Below are 9,662 nucleotides of genomic sequence, written 5' to 3'. Positions count from 1 at the left end.
TGTGCATCATACTTTTTATGTTTTAGTTCAATCAATGTATCTCAGCATGAATCCTGGATCGTTTATCAGGTATTTATTTTACTAAACATTAATTTTGATAGTAGAAGAGATTTTAGAGCCACTATTTTCTTTACACCTCAGATCTATAATCAAAATTGAATTACTGTTGAATGGATTTTAGAGGTACAAATCAAAATTCCATTTATGTATTGAAACAACATTTTAATGTAGATATGCATTTGAAATATCTCAGGATCATTATACATAAATATTTGGGAGGAACTCATTTAGCATAGCCTTTCCAAGCAGATTTTAAAAAGACAATCGAAATAGCATATAAACTTAGCTGATAATAAATTATTAAAAATTATTAATGAGGAAGATTGACCTTTTTTTCCATATTACAAACAAGTTGGAAGGAAATCCAACTGGATACTGATATGGTTTGGCTCTGTGTCCTTACCCAAATCTCATATCCTATTGTAATTCTCAATGTTCGTGGAGGGACTTGGTGGCAGGTACTTGGATAATGAAAGTGGATTTCCCCCTTGTTGTTCTCATGATAGTGAGTGAGTTCTTCCAAGATCTGGTGGTTTAAAAGTGTGTGGCACCTCCCCCTTTGATCTTTCTCTCTCCTGCCACCATGTGAAAAAGGTGCTTGCTTCCCCTTTGCCCTTCTGCCATGATTGTAAGTTTCCTGAGGACTCCCAGTCATACTTCCTGTTAAGCATGTGGAACTATGAGTCAATTAAACCTCTTTTCTTCATAAATTACCCAATCTTAGGTAGTTCGTTATAGAGGTGTGAGAACAGACTAATACAGATGCATTGTTTCCTGAATTGATCTCATTTTTCATTCTCTCCAGCATGTCCAGATGGAGTAGGTGTCCCGACCATCCCAAATCAAGCATACACATTATGTTGCTTTTCAGCACCAAAGTGAAGTTTGCTTCTTCCCTCGCGCAATCCCCTTGGGGATCAAAGTCCACATTTTCCAGGAGGCAGCAAGAACTTCTGATCCTGGGATATAAGACTGAATCAGTCCGGTTGGATAGTCCAGAGCTTTCTTGGTTACAGAAGGAAGAGAACAAATTGTTAGGGAACTTGAAGAATTTTTTCTTTTGGAGAATTATAGGCAGAATTTTAGTCCTCTGTCATGTGTTTTTTTTTTTCCCCAGAGATAGAAAGATGATTTAACAAAACAGCTTCCACTGCCAGGTAGGTAGGTAGGTAAGTAGGTAGCTAAGTAGGTTAGTAGGTAGCTAGCTAGTTAGCTATCAAGATAGCTAGAAAGATAATTTTTAAGAATCAGGCTTGGACACCAATGAGTGATATGAATGCAAAACAATCGTTGTGTTCCTGATCCTCTCCCTTCCAGTCATCTCATTAACTCTTTTTTTCTGATGCCTCCTTTCTTTATTTAAATCTTCTCTCCTTTCCTCCCTTCTCCTCCCCTACTTTCGCCTTTCCTCCACTCTCCTTTTCTTTTCTTTCTTTCCTTCTCAGTATCTGTTCTTTTCCCCACTCCTCTCTTCCTCCTTTCTCCTTTTCTTCTTCCTTTCTTCCCCCCTTCATTTATTCTCTAAATCCAGTCATACGATGCTTCCTTAATCCCCTCTCTCCTTTGTAATGCTTCAATACATATAACCATGCAAAATGTTTGAATTTGTTTGGGATAGGAGGTAAGGTTGTGTAGGAAAGATTTTATGATGTGGGTATTGTGAAAAACTTAAACCATTAACATATTCAGCTTTTCTATAGTTAAGATTTTTAGAAAAAAGTACATAAAAGAGTACAGATTAAACTAAATTTGTCTTACTGTTGCTAACTAATTAAACTAAGTGAATGCCCATGATTTGTTTTATCATTTTTACATGAGGAAAATTTATCAAATGGAGGATAATTACAGCAGAAACCTAATTAGATGCTAACAGACCATACTTTTCTGTTCGGATGCATTAATGATCTCTTTTGTGTTATAATTGTTATATTCATCAGGGCGTGTTAAGTGTTTCTTTTGCAGTATTCATGTGGAGAATGCAAAGTGCAAAGTGACGAATGTGACTCTTAAGAATGAGCCAGCTATTTGAAATGAGTTTGGTATTTCTAGTTGAATTCATCGCAGTTTCATTTTCTGCATTACAAAAATTTCTAAAACATTTGACACTACTGTTAGTTTTAGCAGAAAACATGTCTTTTGAAAATCACACCTTTCACTCAGTCTATTCAATTGAGAATTGCAATACTTGTACCAAGTTATTATTGATTTACTGACACGGTAATTGTTTAGTGATGACTATCAAGTCATGTTAAGTCATAAAATATTGTTATTTTTATTCTGTGAATGAAAGAATATAGGTTAAATGCATCAAGATTTATGGGCTTGAATCCAAGTTAACAAAGGAAATTAGTAGCTACTAATTAGCGCCTGCGATGAAAGTTCAGTGTACAAAATAATTATATGACTAAGTATGAATGTGAATTCATAATACAATTGTATGTTTTAATCACAACCATCTTCAAACTTGAAAAACCAAAAAAATAAAAATAAAGAAAGCAAATCTAATGCTTATTAATCTAGATACACCCAGAGGAAACTTGAGTATTTGATTTTTATAACACATGGACTACTTCCAAAGCTCTCTTAGAAACAGGAGGTTGATTTTATTATTTTTTTGACCAAAGAACCTATATAAACTAATATTATAAACCTAATTTTGATCCCTAAAAATTGGCATGTACTTTGTCATTTTCAAAACACTGAACTACTGTTATCAATAGAATTAAAGGACATTCCCCATATTAGCACTTAGTGTTTAGATTTAAGAAAAGGCTGTTAGGTCGTGGGTCGTGGGTATTTTACCTCTGAAAAAGTTACTATGATACTGTAAAATTACCCAAAACATTATCTTTCCCTCCCAGAAGGGATAGAATTTTAAATATGTGATCTAATTTCTCAAAACTGAAACTATAATAATAAAATTAAATAAGTTAATAGAATGTTAGAAATGAAAAGCTCTTTCTCTCTCTGAATGGAGAGCTATTAAATGCTCTAGGTTTCCTGCCTCTGGAAAAAGCCAGATTAGAACCTTAGTTTTCTTCCCAGTTTACTGGTCACTTCGCTGACTATAGACTTGAAGTAGCTCAGATACAAAATTAGACTTGGAAATAAAATGATCTGCTAAAAGTAAAACTTCCTTGAAATATTTTCTCACAGTCTTTTTTCAAAAGGTTAGCTCAATAATTATTTAATGACCAGAAGCCATTTATCTTAGAACCTTAAGTACACAAAACATAGATGACTAAACACACACCCACACGATATTTTTACTTTAAACCCTTATGCAAAAACAGACATCAAAAAATCCTCACACTAAAGCTCATTAATTTTTCAAGACTCTCATTAGAGTGTATTTCTTCTGACTTTGAGTTCGATTCTGTCATCTTGGTTCTGAATTTCTGTCCAAGGTAGATTATAAGATCTGTTCCTTTGCTTTCGGCAGGAAATAGAGCAGGGGGTAGGGAAGGGGACAGCTCTGTAGCTTGCAGCAAGCACACCTATGACCAGCAAAAATAATACATCACCAAAATCTTGAGAGTGAGAATACAGAAAATTATAAATTTACTTACTAGAGAAGCTGATAAGCTGCTCACGTTCATAAGCTCTGAGATTAATACTGAGAAAACAGTTTAATGTATTCACTGTTAAAATTCAGGCATATTTAGGCAAAACAGAAACAAAGTCACAAAACCATGCTCATCTCCACAGGTTCATATAAGCAGGGGCTGGGAAAATTCCGCAGCTCTAGGGCTTGAGGGACATGTCAGAAAGGTCAAAGCAGACCCTGGCTTGCTTCTTGCAGGTTTTAGTATCTAAGGAGATTCAACACTGAGTGTGTGTGTGTGTGTGTGTGTGTGTGTGTGTGTGTGTGTGTGTGTGTTGCAGGGTGGGGTCATAGATGTGGGGGCAGATGGTAGACAACATTCAAAAATTGTCACTAAGCAAGTGGTAACACTATAGTGGTTTAATGGTCCCTTCTCAACAGGTCCCTGCAAAGGAAGAAGGCAACTAAATTATAGGGAGCAAGGTCTAGCTTCTAGAGGGAAATATTAAGAATAATAATGAGGCTTAGCCAAGCAGTTGGAATTTGAGAAGGGTTTCTGACTCCAAACAGGATTCTAAACTGCAGCATTAGGCACGGAAAGTAGAGGCAGGAGCCCATAATTAGTGTTTGGCCGATAGTGTAGGGCAAATAGGGCAAGCCATAACTGGGAGACAAAGAGATTCTAGGAAGGCCTGGCAGCAAGTAGGCTTATCCTTCCTGTTTTACTGTCCACAGCATCAGGGTTGTTTCAGGGCTTCAGCATGCAGAAGAGGGGCATCAGGAACTTAGCCAGCTGTCTGCTAAGAAAAATAAGCGCTGGCATTATTAACTTCGATGAAGCAGGCATGGGCAATTTTTTTCTTTTTTTCTTTCCTTCCCTTCCTTTCCCTTCCCTTCTCTTCCATTTCCCTTCCCTTCCCTTCCCTTCCTCTTCCTTCTTTTCTTTCTCTCTCTTTTTCTTTCTAGTTATTACTTTATTATCTGTAGTCATTTCTTAGCCCATTACAACTTCGCTCCCCTTCACTTCTTTTGTGCTGTTATTGGCAAATATATTTTACTTGTGTTATATTTTTATATGTTATAAGCCTAACAATTTTCTCTCTTGCTCTTAGTATATAGATATAATTTTATGCAATTGCTTTTAAATCAATTGAGAGAAGAAAAGAGAAAAATATGTATTGAATTGTCATTTATAATCACACAATATTACCTTTATTGGTGCTCTTTGTGTGAATTTGAATTACTATCTGTCATCATCTTCAGCCTGAAGAATTTCCTTTTGTATTTCTTATAAGGAGGGTCTGCTAGTAAGAAATTCTTTCAATTTTTTGTTTGGGAAACTCTACTTCACCTTCGTTTTTGAAAGATTGCTTTACTGGATACGTAATTTTTGGTTGACTATTTTTTACTTTGAGCTCTTTTAATATATTATCCTATTGTCTACTGGCCTCTCTTGTTTCTTTGGAGAAGTCAGTTGTTAAGCCTATTGGGGTTTCCTTGTAAATAATATGCCATTTTCCTCTTTTGGCTTTCAAGATTTCCTTCATGTTTAGACTTTAAGGATTTTTCTATGCTGTGTCTGTTTGTATCTTTGCTCTTATCCTTTGTGCTTTCTGGAAATGCGCTAGAACTTTCTGGACATGTATTTTATTGTTTTCTAATAAATATGGGAAGTTTGCAGTCATCATTATTTTGAGTATTTTTTCATCTTCCTTTTCTTTCTCCTGTCCTCCTGGCACTTTCGTTACGTGTATGATAGTGCACTTAACGGTGTTCCAATATTTTTCTGAGGTGCTGTTAGTTTGTCTTCATTCATTTCTCCCCTCTGTTCTTCAGCTATATAATCTCAACTGATCTACCTTCAAGTTTGCTAATTCTTTTGCCAATTCAAATCTACTGTTGAGCCTGTCCAGTGAATTTTTAAATTTAACTTCTTGTACTTTTTTACGCCAGAATTTTGTTCTGTTTTGTAATGTTTAAATCTCTCTATAGAGATTTTCTATTTGATATGACATTGCCATCACACATTCTTTGGCTTCTTTACTCACGCTTTCTTTTGACCTGTGAACATATTGATGAGGGCTGCTTTGAAATGTGTTTCTGTTTGATCCAACAGCAGGTCACTGTCACAGGCAGTTTCTGTTGTCTGTTTTAGGTCTTTTATGAGTCATACTTCATTATTTTTTGTCAGGCCTCAAAACTTTTTATTGGAAACTGCACATTTTAGATAATATATTTTAGCAACTCCAGATATGGGTCCTCTTTTCCCCTTTGGGGCTTATTATTATTTGTTTGTTTATTTTTTTAGTAACTGGCCACATTATTTTTGTGAAATATATTTTCTCCTATACTGTGAAGCCTCTGAGGTTGCTCTGTAGGCAATTTTTTTTTCACAGTCACCCTGGGATGACAATGGTCCTAATAGGGGGCTCTTCTATTCTTTCCCTGACTACCGTCAGCTGTTAAACTCTACTAACTTGGTGCTGTGGCATGCACCTGTAGTTTCAGCTACTGAGGAGGCTAGGATTTCAGGGTCTATGAAGTGCACTATGATTGTGCCTGTGAATACGTAAAAAATAAATGAAAGTTGCCTGCTGATTGTTGTATCATTTTCAACAATGTCTTTGGCTTATATTCCTCTACAAATTAATCCAATCAAAATGTAACTTCTTCAAAGGAATAGTTTCTGAGGTCAGTGTTTGATATTTGTTCTGACTGCAGAATGACTCTGCCCAGCTGTCTAAAACCCAGATTCTCTCTTCATTCATGCATCTAATGAAGATATAGGTAGACCATATGGTTTACGCTGTATATTCACTAGATTTATAAGTGCCTTTTATCACAACCATCACTGTTTTTGAGAGCAGCCTCAGGCTCTAACTGCCCATTTCCTGGTAAGCAGGTATATGCAAACCTACCCAGAAAGGCCAAGGGAGTTGGAAAGCTGAAGAAAGGCTGACAAATCCAGTTCTCAGCAAGAAATATTTAATAGGGACTTATGAACCAAAGAAATGTCTCAGACAGCTTCAAGAAGATGGATCCTGTGTCCAGCCCACTAGAAAGTTTGTTTGTTTGTTTGTTTGTGTTTCTTTCTTTCTTTGACATGGGGTTTCGGTCTGTTGCACAGGCTGGGAGTACAGTGGCGTGATCTCGGCTCGCTGCAACCTCCACCTCCTGGGTTCAAGCGATTCTCCTGCCTCAGCCTCCTGAGTAGCTGGGATTACAGGTACCCACCATCATGCCCAGCTAATTTTTGTATTTTTAGTAGAGACAGAGTTTCACCATGTTGGCTGGTCTCAAAGTCCCAACCTCAAAATGATCTGCCGCCCTCGGCCTCCCAAAGTGCTGGGATTACAGGTATCAGCCACCACGCCCTGCCTAGAAAGTATCCTTTATATAGCAAGCTTTTAGGGAAACGGATGTGCAGGGGTCACACTGCAGACTTTCTTGCTGAAACTTCTGACCACTGGGGAAGTTAGAAAGCATCTCTATGAGGGGTTAGCTATGCTACAAGGATCGTTTAAACATTTTGCTGTAGAATAAGTTGGAATACAGGAGTCAAACATCTGTCATCACGGTGGTTTAATTCAAGATGGTGTCACTCTTACCACACAACTGGCTGTTTTCCTACACTTGTCCATGCTTTTTTGCAAATAAAATCAGTTCCTCTGGAAAGAGATTAGAAGCTATCTGTTTTATGTCTTACTTCTACCCCCAGGCAAAATCTCTGAGACAGAGCTCTAGAGATGGGGATGAGGACAATAGTAAACTTCTCTTAATGATATTCATATCCTAGGAGCTGAGATAAGTCAGAGAGGCAATAGCCTGAGGTCCTCTCGGCTTGCCTCTCTTAGCATGAATCCATTGGTCAATCTCATGCACTGGGCAAGGGTGACTGGGGCAAAGGTGACTGGGTAAGGGTGACTGGGATCCATTATTCACACTGCACCACACTCAGGGACTGGATGAGTCAAAGAGGAAGAGAAAGGTGATAAGATGTCATTGGCATGACATAAGAGATTATGGTCCTGAGAAGAAAGAAAAAATGTGCTTTGTTTTGTTTTTTAGTTACTTCTAGTTTGGGTTAGGTATCCAAGCCACCAAAGGAGTTTGCTTTTTAAAGAGGGAATATGTTGGGGAAATGCAGCAATTTAAGCACAGTCTCAGAAATTCTCCTGCCCTCCCTTATCTTGTCTTTACAGCTTCTGACATTCGTGAAACTACTTTTAAGTCCAGTGAAGACAAGGCTTCTTATGAGCTTCTGATGAGATCTTTAGCCTTGCCAAAGTAAATGTACTGTTTGCTATGTCTATTTCTCTCTCAGTTAAATCTCTTTCTATAACCTATTATACTCTTGAAAATACAGTTTTGCTCTATGTCTGTGTCACATGAGCTCCTAGGGTAAGTCTGGAAGGACACCACTGAGGACTAGTGCTGGGAACTGCTGGGCTTGGAGGGTTCAGTTCTGGGGCTGACCCAGACTGGGAAAGATAGTCACTTATGATGGCTTGGGGGAGTCAATAAACACTGTGACTAAAGACAAGAATAAAGCTTGTTGTTAAGGAAGTGGCCTAGTGTCAAATCCAAAGATCAAATGAAGATGAAAAAGAAACAAATAACAATGATAGAGGCAGGGAAACAAGGATTTGAAAAATATTCAAGCATGAAGAACTGGTTGCAAAAGTGCTTCAGTGTTGGGGAGTATCTGTTTTCTTCAAGTTTGTAATGGAGTGTGGAAGTGAGGACAGTGGCTTAAAATAGATGTATATTATACAGGCTTTGATAGTGATCATTGCATCCTCCAAGTGAATGAACTGGACCTTGGGGTAAGGCACGATAGACATGAGGAGGTACTTTAATGCTTGTGGTCAAATTTAAGTTCCTTTTTGTATTAGGCTGTTCTTGCCTTACTATAAATATCTGCTACTGCGTAAATTATAAGAAAAGAGGTTTAATTTACTCTCAGTTCTGTAGGCTATACAGGAACCAAAATACCAGCATCTGCTTCTGGAGAGGCCTCAGGAAGCTTACAATCATGACAGAAGCTGAAGAAGTAGTAGACATCTCACATGGTGAAAGCAGGAGCAAGGGGGAGGGGCAGCACTTTAAAATGACCAGATCTTGTGTGAACTCAGAGCAAGAGCTCCCTTATCACCAAGGGAATGGCCCAAGTCATTCTTGAGGGATTCGTCCCCATGATCCAAACACCTCCCACCAGACCCCACGTCCAACACTGGGGATTACAGTTCAACATGAGACTTGACAGAAACATACATTCAAACTATATATCACTTACATTTCCCCTGTATTTCTGTATCTTTGTGCCTCACATCTATTTAGCTTCTAAGTCTTTTGAAATAGCTCTGTATTTCTTTGTAGAAATTGATATTTCTCAAAATACGTGCAATTGAGTATTAAGTTTATTCACTATTAATAAGAACTCTGTCTTTTTTTCTATCTGTCTCTCACGCACAGGCACAAAAACACACAGATATATAGAGATTACTTGATCAAATGTATTTTGGAAGTGCTGGGTTACACAAAGTGAAGGAATTCCTTTCTTATAGGAGTTCTCAGAATCTCTACTGTGCTAGAGTTTGCAAAAGTTCTAGGAGGCCAATATACTAGTCAGCATTTCCTAAATGCATTTGCCTATAGAATGCTTGAAAGTTTAGTGATCCACAGAATCTTCTTTGCTAAATACTGCCAAATAATTGTCTCACTACTGGTATCCCTGTCTCCAGTTTATCGTACATATGGTTATCAGAATAATCTTCCTAATAATCGTACAACCATTTACTTCTAGGCACTTTGTTTGGTGCTACCAGCTATCACGAGACTCTGGAGCCACAACACCCCACACTGAATTTTGGCTTCGCCTTTACTAACTGCATGATCTGTTTTGTTTTTCTCATATATAATATAGGCTTTTTTAAGGATTACATTTTTTATACATATATATATATATCTTAGGATACTTTCTGACATATAGTAAGCACTATAACAGTGACTCTTTCTTTCTTTCTTTCTTTCTTTCTTTCTTTCTTTCTTTCTTTCT

Source organism: Piliocolobus tephrosceles, unplaced genomic scaffold (assembly GCF_002776525.5).
Source record: "Piliocolobus tephrosceles isolate RC106 unplaced genomic scaffold, ASM277652v3 unscaffolded_40, whole genome shotgun sequence".
In the NCBI taxonomy this organism is placed as follows: domain Eukaryota; kingdom Metazoa; phylum Chordata; class Mammalia; order Primates; family Cercopithecidae; genus Piliocolobus; species Piliocolobus tephrosceles.
The sequence above is the reverse complement of the archived record's forward strand: the minus strand, read 5'-3'. Positions refer to the sequence as shown.